This window comes from Halichoerus grypus, chromosome 6 (assembly GCF_964656455.1).
Source record: "Halichoerus grypus chromosome 6, mHalGry1.hap1.1, whole genome shotgun sequence".
Taxonomy (NCBI): Eukaryota; Metazoa; Chordata; class Mammalia; order Carnivora; family Phocidae; genus Halichoerus; species Halichoerus grypus.
In genome coordinates this window covers 42354081-42375190 of record NC_135717.1, presented here as the reverse complement: position 1 = coordinate 42375190, position 21110 = coordinate 42354081, and the positions used below count along the sequence as shown (strand labels likewise).

Sequence of the window (21110 nt, the reverse complement as noted above, 5' to 3'; positions counted from 1 at the left end):
GTTAAATTGAATGGTACATTTGGTTATGCCTCCCTGTCCGATGTTTGTTGCAAGAACACTCTTATTTTTACCAATGTTTATAATCAGTTACACTAACATAAAAAAGTTATGACTTTTTAAAGAAAAGCCTGCTCATTGTGCATCTGCATGATTACACTAAAAGATAAATATCTTTGCATCTGTGTGCCATTCCACACCAAATGTGTACCTGTTCTAAAGAATCATAGGAAGACACCCAGGACCCCAGCCTCTTCCTTAAGATAGAAGTGTATTTTATCATAAATTTATACATCTGGAGTTGGCAGCCTGAAGGAATTTTGGAGAAGTAGCAGAAAGACCATGATACACCCATTTGTTCAAATCCACCACCAACTGGTCTGTGAGCCTCTCTAGGTACTGGGCTTTTTTTGTTTTTTGGGTTTTTTTTTTATTATGTTCAATTAGCCAACATATAGTACATCATTAGTTTTTGATGTAGTATTCAGCGATCCATTAGATGCATATAACACCCAGTGCTCATCACATCACGTGCCCTCCTTAATACCCATCACCCAGTTACCTCATCTACCCCCCTCCCTTCTGTAACTCTCAGTTTGTTTCCTGGAGTCCAGAGTCTCTCATGGTTTGTCTCCCTCTCTGAATTCTTCCCATTCAGTTTTCCCTCCCTTCCCCTATGGTCCTCTGTGCTATTCCTTATATTCCACATATGAGTGAAACCATATGATAATTGTCTTTCTCTGCTTGACTTATTTCACTTAGCATAATACCCTCCAGTTCCATCTATGTCAGTGCAAATGGTAGGTATTCATCCTTTCTGATGGCTGAGTAATATTCCATTATATACGTGGACCACATCTTCTTTATCCATTCATCTGTTGAAGGACATCTCGGCTCTTTCCACAGTTTGGCTATTGTGGACATTGCTGCTATGAACATTGGGGTACAGGTGCCCCTTAGGATCACTACATTTGTATCTTTGGAGTAAATACCCAGGAGTGCAATTGCTGGGTCATAGGGTAGCTCTATTTTCAACTTTTTGAGGAATCTCCACACTGTTTTCCAGAGTGGCTGCACCAGCTTGCATTCCTATCAACAGTGTGGGAGGGTTCCCCTTTCTCTGCATCCCCTCCAACATCTGTCATTTCCTGACTTGTTAATTTTAGCCATTCTAACTGGAGTAAGGTGGTATCTCATTGTGGTTTTGATTTGTATTTCCCTGATGGCTAATGATGTTGAGCATTTTTTCATATGTCTGTTAGCCATTTGTATATCTTCTTTTGAGAAGTGTCTGTTCATGTCTTCTGCCCATTTCTTACTGGATTATTTGTTTTTTGAGTGTTCAGGTGATAAGATCTTTATAGATCTTGGATACCAGCCCTCTATCTGTTATGTCATTTGCAAATATCTTCTCCCATTCCGTGGGTTGCCTTTTAGTTTTGTTGACTGTTTCCTTTGCTGTGCAGAAGCTTTTTATCTTGATAAAGTCCCAATAGTTCATTTTTGCTTTTGCTTCCCTTGCCTTTAGAGATGTGTCTTGAAAGAAGTTGCTGTGGCTGATGTCAAAGAGGTTACTGTCTATGTTCTCCTCTAGGATTTTGATGGATTCCTGTCTCACATTGCAGTCTTTCATCCATTTTGAGTTTATCTTTGTGTATGGTATAAGAATGGTCCAGTTTCATTCTTCTGCAGGTGGCTGCCCAATTTTCCCCGGTACCATTTGTTGAAGAGACTGTCTTTTTTTCCATTGAATGTTCTTTCCTGCTTTGTCGACATTTAGTTGACCATAGATTTGAGGGTCCATTTCTGGGTTCTCTATTCTGTTCTACTGATCTATGTGTCTGTTTTTGTGCCAGTACCATGTCTTGATGATGACAGCTTTGTAATAGAGCTTGAAGTCCGGCATTGTGATGGCCCCAGCTTTGGTTTTCTTTTTCAACATTCCCTTGGCGATTCGGGGTCTTTTCTGGTTCCATACCAGTTTTAGGATTATTTGTTCCATCTGTGAAAAATGTCGATGGTATTTTGATAGGAATTACATTAAAAGTGTAGATTGCTCTGGGCAACATAGACATTTTCACAATGTTTATTCTTCCAATCCATGAGCATGGAACGTTTTTCCATCTCTTTGTGTCTTCCTCCTCTATTTCTTTCATCAGTGCTTTGTGGTTTCTGGAGTATAGATCTTTTAACTCTTTGGTTAGGTTTATTCCTAGGTATCTTACAGTTTTTGGTGCTCTTGTAAATGGAATTGATTCCTTAATTTCTCTTTCTTTAGTCACATTGTTAGTGTATAGAAACGCAATTGATTTATGTGCATTGATTTTGTATCCTGCCACATTGCTGAATTGCTGTATGAGTTCTAGTAATTTGAGGGTAGAGTCTTTCGGGTTTTCCACATAAAGTATCATGTCATCTGCAAAGAAGGAGAGTCTGACTTCTTCTTTGCCAATTTGAATGCCTTTTATTTCATTTTTGTTGTCTGATTGCTGATGCTAGGACTTCTAATACAATGTTGAACAATAGTGGCAAGAGTGGGCATCCTTGTCATGTTCCTGACCTTAAGGGAAAAGCTCTCAGCTTTTCCACATTGAAAATGATATTCACTGTGGGCTTTTCATAGATGGCTTTTATGATATTGAGGTATGTTCCCTCTATCCCTACACTGTTGTTTTAAACCAGGATCAGGCTAAGGCTGAAGTCATGAAGACCTGCCAAATGAAAGACAACAGGGAGAACAGTATTGTTTTGAGGGATGCAAAAGCAGGCACTAGAAGGGCTTCATTGGGTCCCCACAGAATTCATATTTTTAAATCTAATTCCCAGGACCTCAGAATGTGACCATATTTGGAGACGGGATCTTTAAAGAGATGACTAAGGTAAAATGAGGTCACTAGGTGGACCCCAATCCAATCCAACTGGTGTTCCTCATAGGAAGAGGAGATCAGGACACAGACATGTGCAGAGGGAAGGCCACATGAGGACATGGGGAGGGGACAGCATTTACACACCCAGGAGAGATGCCTCAGGAGACTCCAGCCCTGCCCATGCCTGGACCTTGGACTCCCAGCCTCCAGGATGTGAGACAGTAAATGTCTGTTGTTTAAGCCCTGAGTCTGGGGTGCTCTGTAACTCAGCCCAAGCTGACTCATGCAGGTGTCAAGGGGGTTCTGTGGGCTCAGAAAGATTCTTCTGGGAATGTGGCCCCATTGGAGGGGTGGCTGAGAGCAGCTTCCCGTTGGGAGACCCACATCCTGGCCTCCAGAGGGGGGCAGGAGCTTTCTCTCTCTCTTCAAAGAGAGTTTTGCAGAAGTGTGTGGAGCACTAAGTGGGAAGTTCCACTTTATTTTGTAGCTTGCACAGACCTGTACTACCAGGTACCTCCTAAGAGACTATTTATTAAGCATCCTCAGGAACAGAAGACGAGAACATAGAGTGAACATAACTACATCACTTGCCTCCCCCAGGAAGTCTTACTACAGTCCTGTTGACACCAGAATATCCATTTAAAACAAAAATATAGCCTTCCATGGGGCCCAAGGGTCTTCATTGTGGCAATGAGCCAGGAAATAGAAAAAAAAAAAAACTACGCTAGGATTATTATTTTGGGGGTAAATTTTATGTATATTTCCCCTATGTTGACATTCAGCAGACTAATTTATTCAGTCACAAGCTTTAGAAAAGTCTTCTGGGATGCCAACAAGAAGACAAGATATTATTCTCCATTGTAAATCAAAATTGCTCCAACTAGATATTCTTGACTAATATCACTAATATTTTCTAGGCATGGAAAATAGTCTCTACAATGCTACAAAACAACTTTAAGAGCTCCTATAAATGACAGACAAAAAATATGTATTTACCTTCAAATAAATTTTTACAAAATATGAAGCTCTGTTTCTGAGTCTGTTGTTTCTTTAGTCTAGTGATGATGAAAACAAAGTAACTGTTTACACAACACATGAGGATCTTTGGCCATGGGATTTCTTATAAAAATGAATAAGGAGGGGCGCCTGGGTGGCTCAGTTGTTAAGCGTCTGCCTTCAGCTCAGGTCATGATCCCAGGGTCCTGGGATCGAGCCCCGCATCAGGCTCCCTACTCAGCGGGAGGCCTGCTTCCCCCTCTCCCCCTCCCCCTGCTTGTGTTCCCTCTCTCACTGTCTCTTTCTCTGTCAAATAAATAAATAAAAAATATTTTTAAAAAAATTAAAAAAAAATGAATAAGGAGTAGTGTTAACATAGAGCTTTCAAAGTAGTACAGAAGGAACATGTTGCTTTCTGTCCCTGAGGGACAGTGGTCAGGAGTCTGGACACGTGGGTCTGCTCTGGGTCTCACGAGACTGCAGCTGAGGTGTCTTCACCTGGAGCTCTGGATTTTCTTCCGGGCTTACAGGGCTATCTGCAGAATTCTGTTCAGCTGTTGTGGAGACTGGGGTCCGTGTTTTCTCTGGCTGTCTCTGGGCACTGCTCAGCAGGGGTGACCACCCGCAGTTTCTGGGCACGGGCCCCCACCACCTGCTAGCCAGCATCTCCATGACCAGCAGCAGAATGTCCCTCTTCAGCCACCAAGACAGTGACATGTGTCCCCCCTTTGCCATATTCTGTTGGCTAGAAGTTAGTGGCAGGTCCCACCTGTACTCAGGAGGAGGGGCTTCCATGATAATGTCACCATGATGTCCCCAGAGCAAGGGATGGAGAATTTTAAGGATTGGTGAAAACATAATGCAACAGAAGGCGAATTCCTGGAGAAGCCAGGGGAAATCTAGAAAAAAGGTGAGTGGCTCATAACTGGACATAGTAGGAAGCGGTGTCTGTAAACCAAAGGTAAGAAGCGAAGGTGGAAGAGACGTCCACCCTCGGGCAACAAGCAGGTAAGAATGCCCAGATGGCAGAGAAGGAGAAGAGCAAAAACCTTGGAAACATAGTAATTAAAACTCACTTTGAAATTCGTTAAAATATAAAACCGAAAGGCACACAAATAAGTGACATGGAAAAAGCCATGTTAGCAGATAAAAAGCACTAAGAGAAGCGAGTACCATTCTGAGCTAATAAAAGTGGAAGGCAGAGACAAAAGGTCTAAGTTGAATATTTATTCACTGAACCTGAGGAAAAATGTGGAAAAACTGGAAAAGAAGCCAGACCAAGAACACAAAACCAGAGCAAAATTCTAAACTAAAAAAAACCTACCATGTGCTGATTATTTTTAATTTAAATAAAATAATGACAGAAACATAGGGCAAAATTTAATTATAAAAACTAAATAAATAATGTACAGGCATATTGATTTAAAAAATTCCAAAGTATAAATAGAGATCACAGTTGCCTCATAATCTTGCCCAGCCCTAATTTTTAAAGGATGGTGTGCATCATTTTTAGACTACCAGCCAAGTCGTCATTGATGGGTCATGGTAGCCAATGACAAGAGCATCAGCAATAATGACATGCAGATTATAAACTATTCTCTTGTCCTTCTTGGAAAAAAAAAAGAATTTAAACACAATTTCAACTCTGAAGTTATTGGACAATAAGCAATTCAAATGTAAACTGAAGTAATTTAGATCTAATGTAGGACCAAAAATATGGACTACAATAACATAATGAAAGCATATTAAGTGTAAACCTGCGTCCAATGTTTTAAATGTGGCAAAGTACCAGTCAATAAATCGGACGATGTTAAAAATATTTTTTTTACAAAGACCAGTTATTTTTTCAGTATAGATATAAGGAATGGCATGAGTAGTGAAAGAGTAACAAATCTCTCACCTTACAGAAGCCAAAATGTGATTTTGATCATTAGGTAATTAAATAATTAAAGAAATAGTTTTGTACTTTTTTTCCACATCACTAGCATAGATGAAAAGGAAAATGAACAACAAAGAAGATCGGGGGGTGGGGACAGAAAACAAAAACAAAATAAAAGCATAGTAAAAGAACACCGTAACCCCCCAGATGACAATTAACCTAATACTGGGTTTCAAAACCATTTGAAACAGTATCAACAAAATACAGAAATCTGTTGGAGTGGAGTACAGAGAACCCTATCGGCTTTGATAGAACAAACGGATATAAAAGAGCTTAAAACACAAAGTAAATATGCAAGTGTTAAAAATATAAAGATCTCCGATTATGCACTATATGCTAAAAAACAGACTGCCTTTTCAGTGCCCATATTCAGAATTAACGCTGCACTAGATCATTCATAAATCCCCAAGGGTAGAAAATAGACCAGCTATATTTGCTCAACATAATGTGACACAACAGCAGAATTTTAAATGTATCCCTTGCATATATGTGCGTATATTTTTTTCTTAAATGATAAGTGTTGTGTAGAATGCTTGTTTTGGAATTTAGCTTTGACTCAGAAGTTCATATCCAATTTACTAAACTGATTAGCCCACTGCATCTATATCCATGATCAGCCCTGATTCCTCCAGCTAAGCCAAGTGTTCGTCAAATTCTGCTCATGATTAGTTCCTTTTTTTCAAATGAACAAGATAAAGAATGGATAAAGATAAAGATAAAAATTTGTTTAGTGTTCCAGCCATGGAAAGCTCATCTAGGATGTTAGTCATGGATTCATTTCTCGAAAGTTAATCTATGCCTGTTGATATTATCAAAGCTCTGCTCCATTGGAAAATAAAATAACTATCAAAAGCAGCCTGCAGAGAACCCCCCCCCCCCCAGCATTCTCGGGCAGGTAGCATGAGACACAAAAGAAACAGTTCCCTAAGAATTGTACAGAATGGCTGTTAAGAAATTTCCATATAAAGGAACCTGCCAGGTTCTTCTTCCAAAAGATCAGCCAGTCCTCTCCTACAGATAGGAGTTTTACATGTTATTACTGAGGAGAAGACGTTTGTTCCCTCTTCCGATAGAGCCAGAGGATCCATGGAGAACGCCGTCCTTCTGTGAGACATCTGCTTTAGACCTCCGTGCCCTGTCCCCCTCCAAGCCCACACATTTCCATTTCAAGGCTCTGCCTCATGTCTCACTCAGCCAGCATGTCGGTACTGGAGACAGCCGCAAAAGGCAGTGGGACTGAGCATTCGCTCCCCGAGCTCCCAAACACCACCCTAAAAATAGTTGGAAAAGACGCAATGTTGAACGGGGAGAAAATGATACTTTACCAATTATGCCCAAAGGAAATGAATGTGTAAATACAGATGATAGTTAGACTGCCTTTCTTTTGTGGCTTTTATTCCCTGTACAATCCCAGCTCCTCGATGTGTTTGTGTAGGATCACGGGAGGATGGATAAATGCATACACTCATTGAAAGCTTCAAACGCAGGAGGAAAGCTGTTCCACGAGTAAATAGTCATTTAGGTTTATAGAGCATCTTTTACATAAATATCAAAAAAAAAGTGAACCATTGAATTGATCGCATTTGTAACAAGGATGTATATACTACATCTGTGTGGTGTATCCATTGCAGGACCCCTCTGGTTGATCTGTACCCCTTCCCACTAGAAATCAAGCCCATTCCCTTCTTTTATTTCCAGCTTCTGCGAAGAACTCTTCCCCTACCCCTACCCAGAGTGATTACTTCCTCTGTTTAACTTGAATCCCATCCGCCTTTTCTAGTTTCCTTTTGTGGGTATACTGTGTCTATTCTACGCCCATTGGTATCCTGCATAAAGCTTGCCATGGCACCTCTCCTATAGAGGGTGCTGAATTGATTAAACAGTGATACTAAAACCTGTAACATGTTTCAACAGAATAACATTCTTCTCAGTTACCAAAAAAATGTCACTTGAATTTAGGTTGTCTTCTGTAATATAAATAAGGGTTGCCTTCATCCCCCATTCCTCGGCTGGTGGAGACCTGAAGATCTTCTGCCCCAATCCTTACTTCTGTGCACACTCTCCAAGATGCCCCAGCCTCAGTCCAGATCTGCTTCATGCAATTCACAGAGCTGACCTGCAGAAAGTGTTTGCATTGGAGAAGTACGCTGATAGCCGCGGGGATCGGAGTGTGGTCGCGATTCCTGCAAGTGACCTGTCCATGTCAGATGTCCCTAGTTTCCCAAGTTTGTACTGGTCACTTGGCTTTCTCTCCTTGCCTGCCCTCAGGTAAGGTCCCGTCACACGTCGTTCTCATTCTTGTGGGCCCCGTGATCTACCACCCTCTCTCGCCCATTTCTTTCATCTGCAGAGTAGTAAGTGCATGTAAGTTGGTTTGTCATATTGAGAAACATCGCTTTGCCCTGACTCCTTGGGGGACACCCAAGGTCTTACCTTGATCTGCACCGAGGGTAGAAAATATTTTCCCAAATAATGATTTTCCCTTTAAAATGAATTCTGATGCCTGATGTGGAACCAGAAATGTATCCTTCACCTAACAAATAAGTATGCAAAGATGGAGAATGTCAAATACTTGCAAACGGTTTTCATGTCTCTAGTTTAAAGGTGTGAATGTAATTCTTGGTATTTGAATCATGTCTACACCAAGCAAAAATAATGAAAAATGAAAAACTCATTCTCTCAGATTTCCTGCACTCAAAATTCCAAACAATTAACTTGCATGCTTGCATGACTTTTTTTCTGACTTGGTAGAATATGTAAGTTGCTCAGGTATCGCACAGAGGGGACCTAAGACATCCGTCTTGATTTCCTTATTCCCTCAGGTACCATTCCCTAATAAATATATGCACTCCATAAAGCCTATGTCATAAATATAGGCAGCTGACTCATCGTGCTAACTAACAGGATTTCAGTCGTTTCTCCAAAGAATGTGCAAAGCAATTCAGCTCCAATCCAAGGAGGAAAAAAAAAAAATCTCTGAAACTTGTATTTTTAGCAAGCATCTTATATAAGAATGCTGAGGAAAAGTGTAAACCCATACCTAGTATAGACAAACCGTCCAGAGGGCATGCCCTACCCTTTTCCCTGGGGTGCTATGATCGCGCTCATGCTCCTCAATGGGTTCTTAAAATATCATTCACAGTCAATTGATTGACAAACAATTATTGAGAATCTGTTCTGTAGAGAACTCCTCACTTGATGCCCTGGGACAAATAATGAAATAAGACGCGGCCTCACACAAAATTACATAATGTTGCAGTCCTAAGATTGACATGAACTTGATGGTGGATTATGAGGTCATAGGTGGTTTATAGCCAGTTGCATTGCAGAAGCTCAGAAAGAGAGCATAGTGACATGTTTGTGTACATGGAGAAGGTAGAGTGTGTGTCTGTGTATGCATGAGTTCATGAAGACCAAAGTCTTTGAGGAAGAAATAATGCAAGATACACGCATAGCCAATCTAGGAAGTTCGTGAAACACCATGATAAAGGGCGGTGAGTTTATGGGAAATTTTACTTTGATACCTAACGGAGGAGTGAGATACAAGGGTGATATGGAATCAATTAGTTTTCATTGGTGGTGATACATCGGACAAGGACCGCAGTCCCACACACAGGTTTGTGACTCATCTGACCTCTGTGTCAGTGGAATGAATGCAGCAAAATGAAGACAAAGTCATTTAACCTCACCTTGAGAATTTATCCATTAGAGTAGTGCTTTTCTTCTTTTTTTTTTAAGATTGATTTATTTATTTTAGAGAGAAAGAGAGAGCAGGGGGTGGGGAAGAGGGAGAGAATCTCCAAGCAGACTCCCTACTGAGCAAGGAGCTCAATATGGGGTTCGATCCCACAACCCTGAGATCATGAGTGGACCAAAACCAAGAGTCAGACACTTAACTGACTGAGCCACCCAGGCACCCCAGCATAGTGCTTTTTTTTTATTCTTCACTTCCAGGTCCCAGAATTAAAAACTTCTACCTTACCTCCATTCTTCTTTTAGAAGGTCAGTCTTTCCAGTGATCTTAATTTCCAGTTTTGCATACTTGGAAATCAATGGCATACTGTGCTGCCTATCACAGAGTGGTGGGAATTCCCCAGTCCTGCTCTTAGGAAAGCTGCCTTCAAGCTGGCCTCATTCTGAATTCCTACACATTGTCTGCATCTTGTGTTGAAACTCAGCTCTTTTAGGGGAACTCCAAGGGAAGAAGCAAAAAAGAGCCACAGTTTCACCTTCTCAAGGGATTCCCACCCATGGCTGTCTCCCTGCTGACACATGGGACAGAAAACATGTGTAATGGAGTTCTCCCATGCTCAGTGGAGGCTACTAGGAACCACGGAGTGACTCCAATTGTTAGCAGAGCCCACATGTATCAGACTTACTGGTTCCTCTGGACATTTATCCATCATGAAATTAGATAACAAGAATGTCAGCAGCTCAAAGTTTACTAGAAGGACATACAACAGAAGACATATGTATATTAATATGATTCTGAAAACCTGTCTTCTATGCATGCTCAAGTTCTATATCAGTCAATCAAACAAACAGAACTTAAAAATTAGAAACATTAAAAAGAAGAAAATATGAATTAGAAGAAATAGAGATAGTCATTAACTCTAGTAAAATTCAAAATTAAATCGAAATAATCATTGATAATGTTTTTTATAAAATGTAACGGCTTAAAATGTTCTTAAAGATATGCAATACAAAGTTAAAAATATTTAATGTCAAAAGAACTAAAATTAAAACAAAACTAAAATTAAAGGTCATTAAAAGAATAAACTCAGATATTTGTGTGTAGTTAGGGTGGAAGTGGGAAAGAAATAAAAGCATGTTTATATCAGTGGAAGTCATAGAAATTTGTCTATATTGTGGATCTTAATAAAGACACAAAGTTTAAATGTATTTGCACAAATTTAGAGGAATCCACTAGTACTATTAGGAATATGATATGAGAAGCAATAACTTTTCATCAATCAGTATCAAAAAGCAATGACAAATGAGAAAACAAAAAATGTTTAATAAAGAGAAAATGCAATATATTGTGGCTGGATTAATGTAAAGAATTTGCATTTGACAATATATATATAAATGGATTATATTCTCCTACTAAAAGCATCTTTTAGTTGTATATTACTTCAAGGATATACATATCTTTAAATGACACGGAAGTGCTGAGAACAATGGAATAGCTATGCTTTCCTAGATCATTACAAAAAAACCAAAGGAGTGAAAATACAGATGACTAAGTTATAAAGATGTGTGTGTTTGTGAAGGGACTGAGGTGTGTCAAAGGTAAGCAGTGATGGGCAGAAGAAAAAGGGAAAGAAAAGAAGCAATTCATCAAAAAACCTAACCAGGACTTAAAGAAGTACTGGTTATCACAGTTTGAATTCAATAAAATATTTGAGTGTACATAGTAGACAAGAATGGAACCAAGCACCAAAATTCACTGAAGAGAATTTCTTCTTATATTTCTACATTTTAACTAAGATATGCATTGTCAATTTTCCTCTCTCAAACAGAAAACTTCATTTCACAATAAGGCACATTAAAATAATTATTTTCATTATCAGCAAACAGAATTCAAGTGATCTATTTTCTCTGGAAAACCCTCATAGTATGGTGCAGAAAATTGGGGGCAGCAGAGGGAATGCCTACTCATAAACAGTAAGCATCCCATCTCTGACTTCAAATATTACATAAGTCTAAATTTTTAAGTTAGAGTAGAAATACAATCCACATATATTCAAGGTTGTTAAGTTGTATGCTGTAGGATTTCAAGTCACTGTACAATTAGAAAAAGCCAGATTAGGAATGGTTTCCAGACTGTTTCTTGTACTTTTAAGAGAAACCTAATTCATCTGGAGTGAAGGGATTACCATAAAATGATGTCATTAAAAGGAACTCTTGCTCCTACTTTATCATGTAAGAAGTTTTCTCTGATGTCACTCTTCATCACGTATGTTCATTCCCCTCGACACACTGCTTCTCTCTATATATTCTCACATCACCTTCTGCTTCTTTTAACCACTCCGCTCCCATGCCTGTCTCCACATCTGAGTTCACTTTCCTATAACTTTATAAGGAGTATGGTTTTCACACTAGCCTTGGACTCTATTAATACTTAAATGTAGTCCATTGGAACTATAATGTATTTTCACTTAAAAATGAATACATATAGTAAATAATGACTCAAACTGTTAAGACACAGCTTAGGGAAAATAACATTGGTTTTAGTGTTTTATAACCAACTGAGTCACTTCCAAAAGGATGTTCAGAGGACTTGAAAGAACCAGGCCTAAGAATGTATCTGAAAAAAAAAAATCAACCCCGTGGAATAATTAGTTGCCAAGAAATTAGGCTAACTCACCCAGAATCCAACATTTGATATTTGATCCTAATTATATCTCAGTAAGATGTGGACAAGAGGAGGTTTTGATGGAAGGAAAGTCAACCTACTTATAATTAAAATTAGATTCTTAGTGAGTGACTCAGCAGTCAAAGGTCTAAGGAAGCCTATGGTGTTTGCCCCCTGAGTTTATATGCACATCATTAATATATGAAACTTCTATTTGAAAAATTTTCAAAGGAAAACATCAGGCTATTTTACTCTGTTTTTATTTCTGAACAGGCAAATCAACATCTATGAGAAACATTATATTGCTTTTTTCTCACGTACTGAAAAAGGCATCAACTGATTTTCCAACAATTATATTTTTGGTTCTTATGTCCACATCTGCGAACCAGCCCTTCGGCACCCACTGAAGTCAGCCTCCGTGAGCTTTATCAAAGAGAAGAGCAGTGCCACCTCACGTCACCCTGCTCTGCGTTTTGGAGCAAGCAATCGGCTGAGTAGAGCATGTTCGCTCCATTCTAGATTGCAAAGCAAAAAAGCGCAATGAAAATGCAGAAAACATAAAAAGTCCAGTGCTTCATGGAAGAAGCTCTTCCTATGATCACTGACTCTCAAAACAAAATCTGTGCTAAACTGTTGAGTCTATACTGATAGGGGAAGAAAGAAAAATATTTAATAAAATTATAAATGAGCAAATTAGGAAAAATAACAGAAATTGTTACCTGGGGATAAGTGGTTGGGAAGACAGGAAATTTTGGAGGGCAGTATGTATGTTCATTATCTTGATTGTGGTGATAGTTTCTTAGGTATATACCTATGTCAAAACTCACTGAAGTCTATCTTTTAAAATATGTAGATAATTGTATATCAATTATATCCCAATAAAGCTGTAAAAACAAAGTGAAAGAAATTGTATCCAGACAATTCCTGGCTAATGAGTACACGTTGATGAAGAGCCTTTTAAAATGGGGACAGCTGGCTGGCTCAGTCAGTAGAGTGTGCAGCTCTTGATCTTGGGGTTGTGAGTTCAAGCCCCACGTTGGCCGTAGAGCCATAGAGCTTATGAAGAAGAAGAAAGAGAAGGAAAAGAAGAACCTTTACAATAAGTTACCCAATCCTTAGTGGATAGACATTATAACACAGGGAGCATTAAACTGCATGTTCCATTACCAATAAAGAAGCCAGAGAAATAACTTTGTCCAGTGAATTATTCCAGTGTGGGCTTATTGAAACTTGATTCTCTTTGCCTTCATTAGCACAGAACTTTGAGTTGTCCCTCCCACCACTGTACCTGGTAGGACTGGGAGGGTTGAAATGAAAAATTCACTCCACCAAAGATTCAATAAACCCACCACTCTGTTCTCACATAAAGTTTCCCCGGGAGGAGCTGAAAGAACATTTCCAATACATCTATTTTATGAGGCTAACCTGATCTTGAAACCAATTACTGAGGACTAAAAGATAAAGAAATTTTATTTTTTTTAAGACTTTATTTATTTATTTGTCAGCGAGAGAGAGAGCACAAGCAGGGGGAACGGGAGCAGGAGAAGCAGGCTCGATCCCTGGGATCATGACCTGAGCCAAAGACAGACACTTAACAGATTGAGCCCCCCAGGCATCCCTAAAAGATAAAGAAATTTTATAAGCCAATACCACTCATTAGAAAAAATAACAAAATAGTAAACTATTAACAAAGTATAGCATATACTTTATGTATATACATATTATATATGCATTTAATATTATATACGTGTGTAATATATATTATGTAATAGAACAGAATATATGTGTATGTATAATATGTAAATATGCATACATGTATGTGTATATGTGTCTAATACTTGTACATATGCATATATGTATAATATATGTATATATAATATATATGTATATATGAAATACTTCATTATCAAATCATATTAATCTCCAAAATGCAAGGTTAGTTTGACATTGTGGGGGTAAAACGTCACTCAATTCCTGATTCGTTTACTTCACAGAACCTATTTGTCAATGTAAAAAAATCTCAATTGATGCTTGACTAATAAACCTATTGACCCTCACAATTTCAATACAACATTTTAGTTATTTGTTAAGTTATATGTTAAGTTATATGTTAAATGAACTGGTAGATGATCACCATCGTAAATGACCTGAAGATCTTGCTGAGCGCCAACAAAGGGGATGAGCCTTCTTGGGTGTCTTCTTGGGCATTATAGCTTCCGTTTTGGTGTTATCCATTCTCTGCCACTTATCCTCAGTGTGTCTCCATATCACCTTTTGAATTGATCATCAATGTGATTGTCCCTAGAATTGTATGCGTTCCAAAAACACTGAGAAAACACTGAAGAGGCTTGCCCGGCTGAGTAGTCAGCAGGTGGTTCCACCACCGAGGCCTGCCAGTTGCTGAATCCCCCCCGCCAGAACGGACCCCTGGAGGGGGAAAGCGAGAGGAATTGTTCATGAGCTCCTTCTGTCGCTCGCTCCTTGGTCAAAGGACTCCCATGGGGTGCACTGGAAGGGCTGCTCTTGGCTAGGACACCCAATTCCACCCCTCTATCGTGATACCTTGTCTGAAGTAAGAGGGGGCAGGAGCGCCATGACCCCAGGTGTGCTGGACCTGGGCTGGCCCTCACTCCCAGGGAGACAACATTGCGAGGTGCAGCGAAGGTGAAGCCAGCTAGGCTGTCTCCTAGCGATCGGCCGAGGCCTGTGCCAGAGACGGGGACAAGAACCTGGAGCGGACTACATCCAGGTCCATAAAACCAATAAAATTTTATGAGTGTAATAAACCATTTTAAACCAAATGATCAGACATACTCTTCCACTAGGCAAGACAATCCCTTTCAACATTTTGCTATATTGGTTTCCATCCAGAACCATAACAGCAGGAAGGAATCACAGAAAGAATTTTTTTAAAAAAGAAAAATAAGGGCAAGGGGGAGAGGGTGTCAGGGGAGTCTGCTGCTGCATATCTCCCGTGGCTTGTTATGGGGGGCCTTTCCATAGAGCACCCTGTTTTATTGTCATGCAACACTTTTGATACCTGCAAACGAAGAAACCAGTGTCGACAAGGATCAGAGTTACAACGAAGTTTTACAGCTGGAACCCTCTCAGACGCTCCGAGTCTCTGTGCCGCCCAGCTGGACCACGCAGTCCTCTAAAATTCCACCCCCCCCCCACCAGGACTGTCCGTCCTGCCTCCCTAATGTTTTATTGTCTAGCATGCATAAACATATTAACATACCAAATAACGCGGTTCCTCATTACCTTTTGAACGAGTAAAACTCAGCTAGATGGAAAAGAAGAAAAGAAGAAACAGCACTGGGCTGGTCAGGCTGGGAGCACAGACCCCGACGAAGCCAGCCGCCGTCTGCAGGGGGTCACACGCAGCTGTGACACACACCAGAGAGCCTGCCTCTGAGTGAGGGTGCCGCCCCAGGGTCCTGCGTTCTTGCCACCTAAAACTCGGATGCTGGGCTCCTAACTGCCCTCGATTCGCAGCAGCGCCGAATCCCTGGCTGACCCTCGCTTTTACTAATCCTGTCTCAGGAAGAGACACCAGTCCAATCCGAAACTGGTCCTGCCTCCTGCAGACCCCGTCAGGGCTCTCGACTTAGCGGCAGCCCCCCTACCCTCCTGGTAAAGGACACCGTGATCCCTTCAGGCCAAGAAATGGGACTACAAATTCATTCCCAGTGGTCACAGGGGGAGTGAATATATAGGTTTTATGCTTGAAATAGTCCCACGGTTCCGAAACAGACCCAAACCAACATACGGAGCCAAGAGTATTGGCTCAATTATTTACATTATCTCAATACAGGTGATCATATCATTTTAAATCAAGTTCCACTGCTCATCCCGTACAGTCCCTTCCCCAGGGCAAGCAAATTCCTTTGTTACCTTCGTACAAGGACTGAAGCACTTAGAATGGCTTTATCTGGCTGCCCATCGCAGTCACTGACTTCCAGGAAAAAAGGACTGCAGAGAAAGTTGTTTACTAACAGCGGTGCCTTTTTTCTCTTTGTCCACTTTCTCATCCTGGCATGGAAGCCAAATGGCCAGATTGCACGGGGCCAAGTAGATGTTTGCAGGAAGGCTGCAGAATCTCACAAATTCGTCAAATCCTATATGCACAGAGAAATCCAATGATCTCACATTTGGAAGAGTTCTGAGTCCGTTTGGCCCAAACACGCTCATCATACCAGTCCCGTCATGGAGACCTAGTAAGGTTGGCCCTTGACCCCGGGGACACCCAGAGCCAGGACTGGACATGTCACACCTGACTTCCAGGCGAGGGCTTGTCTATGAACACAGCTGATACCTCACGTTTATGATTCTCTAAGTGAATCATAAAGGTTGTTTCAGAATTTCACAAAAGGTAGAATCATCCTATCTTTCTACTCTGAATATAAAAATATGAAGCTGTGGTATTTAAACATGATTTACAGATAGTACAAAATATTTGAAAAAGTTCTATACTAAAAATACCTGGTCAATTTATTATGTAATTATCAAGAAGCATAATATCCTAAACATCGGAAGATATAGTTTCTTTTCTAGTTAATTTGACATTTTCTCACAGTTAACCTATCTATTCCATTGCCTATAAATTGTTAATGTAAGATATTTCTAACTTCCCCATTCTATGAATATAGTGAAATCACATAACTGTAGATATTGGTAAAAAGTAAAACTAAAGGGTCATTTTAATTTCCATTGTTATTAGTTTGAAAAACTGTTTCTGCTTAAGTCTAACCACTATAGGGAAAAAAGGCTAGGAGTTCATCTATTCAAATGTTATCTTGTTGAACCCAGTTATGACTTAGTGAGAAGCTTTGTCATTTTTCATGATATAAATTAATTTTTAAACACAGACTAAATATTAAGAAAATGAAAACTTGAAACAGATGGCTAAAGCTTATCATGTGAAAGAATCACAATAGAGTATCTCTGGGTTTTCACAAAACACATTAATTTATATTTTACCTGCTGAGAATTTCCTCTAAGACCGACGAGCGAGAGTGGCAGTGAGTGAATTTCTCTGTAATTTCCAAATGGCAGCCACGTCTCCAAGTCCGCCTCATTCACTGCTCTGTGTTGTGACGGACCTCTGTGTGTTCCTCTCCCCTCGAGATGCAGCTGTATGAACAACACTCTTCTGGCTTCCTCAAAATCTAAACTGTATACCTGCTCGTGTGAACTGGGAGACTTTTGACAGAAGGCTCCCTGGTCTCCATGGGGTGGACTCGACCTGCCCCTGGGGTCTTACTTCCTGACAGCTCTCCTCATGACCATGCACGCGCACACACACATGAACACGCATGCAGGTGTGTGTGCATCCATGCACACATGAAGATATGCACATGGGTGCACCAGCACCGATGCATGCTTGCACATCTCTACGTGCACGCACACACACACATGAGCATGCAGGGACACTCCCACGCTCGCATGCCCACGCAGAGTCCGTGTCTGCACACCGCCCTGCACAGCCCAGTGCACCTGCTCTTCACGCCCTCGGCCCCCTTTCCAGCTCCACTGGCCAGGTTTGGCTCGAAGCCAACTTCCCCATCAAATGTTGTCCAGCTCCTCAAACACACAGAGCGGCTCTCCTCTAGGCTCTGCCCAGCTTCCTGAAATTCTTCTAATACCCATATTTATGGGCGTGTTGCCGTTGTCTCTCTACGTTTTTTTTTCCTTCACTAAAATACCGACTCTTCCAGAGGCAGGATGACCAGGGCTGAACAGTACCAACCACAAGTGTATGTCAAATGTTAATTTCATGCTCTATTAGAGACAGTTTATTATTATTATCCTGATTTTCAAATAAGGCTACAAAAACGTTGAAAGGTTAAAATGTTTCTGTGCATTGCTTGGTATAATATGCAGCCAAATGCCCCTGGACCCACACCAATGATTACAGAATACAGTCAGGTGTGATCCTTAGGAGTAATTCACAGCCCCTTCAGAATATGTGCCCAGTGGATCCTGACAGTCCTTGCAAGGACACCCTCTCTGAGTCCCGGAGGGAGCCTGGTAGCTGCTGTCATGGTGAGACCCACTGCTGGTCCGTGTCTTCTGCCCATGCTCTGCTGGCGTGCTTCTTCCTCTGCTCCGAGAGCCCGCACTCAGGCTATCATGATCAGCCCACAACCTGCAACCCCCGGGGGCAATCTAGGGACGCACGTGTCAGCTGTAGACCACAACTGTGATAGTGACAGCCATCGGTTTACATTCTTCTCTCTCTCAAACTCTTTGCGTGCAAAGACCAGAAAATTGACCCCAGGAGCCACACCACTCTCCCCTCGCCCTCTGCCCTCCAACCAAAGTCCCCTCCATTCTTCAGCATAAGACAATTATATTGGTCAGAGCATTCCAGAGAAACAGAATCAATAGGATATGTATTGATATCTGTATATATCTCCTTCTATCATACGGTCAAGCCCATGTAAATCAGTAGATGCGAAGTGACACGGTGAGCTAGGGAGGGGACGCCCCTCAGTCTAGCAGTGATGGCCTTTTAGCCTAAATTAACACACTCTTACAAAAAGGGGAAAAAATCATCACCACAAATGAAGAGAAAACGCAAGCTCGAATAAGGAAAAGATCACACTACAATCCAAAACTCATCTCTACCATTGTATGCTGATTCAACACAACAGGGTGTTGCTAATGTTCTATGTTCCTTATTTTTGGCCCTTTCTGACATAAGAACTACCTGAGAAGTTACAGATGCTTCCACGGTGCTTCACGATGCACTCCAATTTTCTGAGCCCTCAGCTTTCTGGGCAATCTGCCGTGTTGGTCCCTCCAGGTCACTTAGTGCTCTGCCCGTGGTTCTGCTGGATTTCTCCGAGCACGCAGGTGCCTCAGGACGAGGAAGCAGAAGGAACAGGTGGTACCATGAGCTCACAGATTTACAAAGTTCTGCTAAAATAAATAGCACTCTGTGCCGTAATGTTCCCTTCCTAAATACCTCTTTGATAGATGCCATTCATGAACTGGTGCTGTCAGTGAATCATCCTACACAATCAAACAGAAAAAAAAAAGAAAGGTTTGGTGCAATCTTGGCCTTTTTGTAGCATGGTGAGAAATACCTACATTAATCTTGGAATAAATCATTTGATACAAGTAAACCACTATCAAATAGTTCTTTCAGATGTAATCATTTATGGCCCTTAATTAAATAGCCAACATCTAAAGAAAAAAATACTGGGAAAATATGACAAGAGTATCAGCTCTGAAGGAGTACACTTAAAATAGGGCCATTTGCCTGGTGATGGGTATTAAGGAGGGCACGTGTTGCAATGAGCACTGGGTGTTTATACACAAACAATGAATCGTTGAACACTACATCAAAAACTAATGATGCACTGTATGGTGACTAACATAACATAATTTTAAAAAAGAAAAAAACTAGGGCCATTTGCACATTGGCTTATGTATAATTTTATTAAGAAACTAAGCGAAGGGGCGCCTGGGTGGCTCAGTCGTTAAGCGTCTGCCTTCGGCTCAGGTCATGATGCCAGGGTCCTGGGATCGAGCCCCGCATCAGGCTCCCTGCTCTACGGGAAGCCTGCTTCTCCCTCTCCCACTCCCCCTGCTTGTGTTCCCTCTCTCGCTGTGTCTCTCCCTGTCAAATAAATAAATAAAATCTTTAAAAAAAAGAAAAGAAACTAAGCGAAGACAAAACATATTAAAACTCTCTCTCTCCTCTTCCTCTATTATTTGCTCCAAGAATTATAGAGTTAATAACCTTAATACATAAAGACTCTTACAAATAAAGTATGAACACAAAAATAGGAATAAATAGAAATATCTAAAGAGGAAAAAAGCTTAATAAATATATGTAAATGTGGATAATGTCACTAATAAGCAACAAAATGCAAAAATAAACCAAATGCTACAATTCACATATAAAAGAGCATAAAATAGACCTAAGTAAGAATACTAATTTTTGGCAAAAGCAAAGTGAAAAGAGAGCTATCATATGCTGCTTGTGGGAATATAGGTGTTAGAATACATACATTCCTTTGGGATTGTCTGTCAACAGTCTTTTAAAATTTAAATCCTTTTACTCAACATTTCAGTATTAGAAAGCAACTTCACCTTTCTAATCAGAGACTCATACAATTATGTATACTCTCAAGCATGTCTATTACGGCATCATTTACAAGGATATAAATTGGAAGCAGCCCAAATATGCAACACTAAGGAAGTATTTAACTGAATTATGATATATCCCAAGAAAAACATCTTCTGGGACAGCCTTAGTGAAATTCCCCTAATATGCCCTAATATTCCTCATGAATTTTCCTTTCTGTGGGAAGTAGATGAAATAGGCTAGGGACATTGTCCATATATCTTCAGTTTCACAAAGATCTGTGGATCATTTTACTAAAGTATAGATTATACCATAGAAAGAAAAAGTGGTTTTTCCCTTGCTTAAAGTCTCTTTCTTTGAAGACAATGTGTGCGTGATATTCATGCTGCTGGTTCAGAATTTCAAAACCTTTCACACAAGTTTTTAGACAATAGTAGATAGACAAACAGATGATAGATGATAGACAGATAGATTAGAATAAAACTTACCAATTAAGAAATTCTCCTAAATAACCCTTGAATCAACAATAGAATAATTGCGCGCCACCCCAAATACCTCAACCTTACATTTTTTTTATTGAAATTAGGCACTAACTACACATTTTTAAGTTCTTCCCAGACTTTATAATTCTTCTGTGATGTTCAACATCATGAAGGGTAGCAATGCAGTGAAATTTATCTTTCCTACTAAGAAAGATAAAGCCATGAGACATAATTTTACAGAACTCTGACAGAGCACAAGAATCTGAGTCTAACCAGATACTCAGGATGTATTTTTGTTATTTTTCCTTATTACAAATAAAAACTATATGCGTGAGTTACTTTCTTTAAACTTTTAAATAAGTGCCAAAAA

General features: G+C 40.3%; 1 long non-coding RNA gene across 1 annotated transcript in view; it reads left to right on the top strand.

Moving 5' to 3' along the window:
* Positions 1–21110, top strand: part of LOC144382082 (uncharacterized) — an 88923-nt gene that overhangs the window by 55002 nt on the left and 12811 nt on the right. The gene's annotated exons all lie outside the window — the stretch shown is intronic.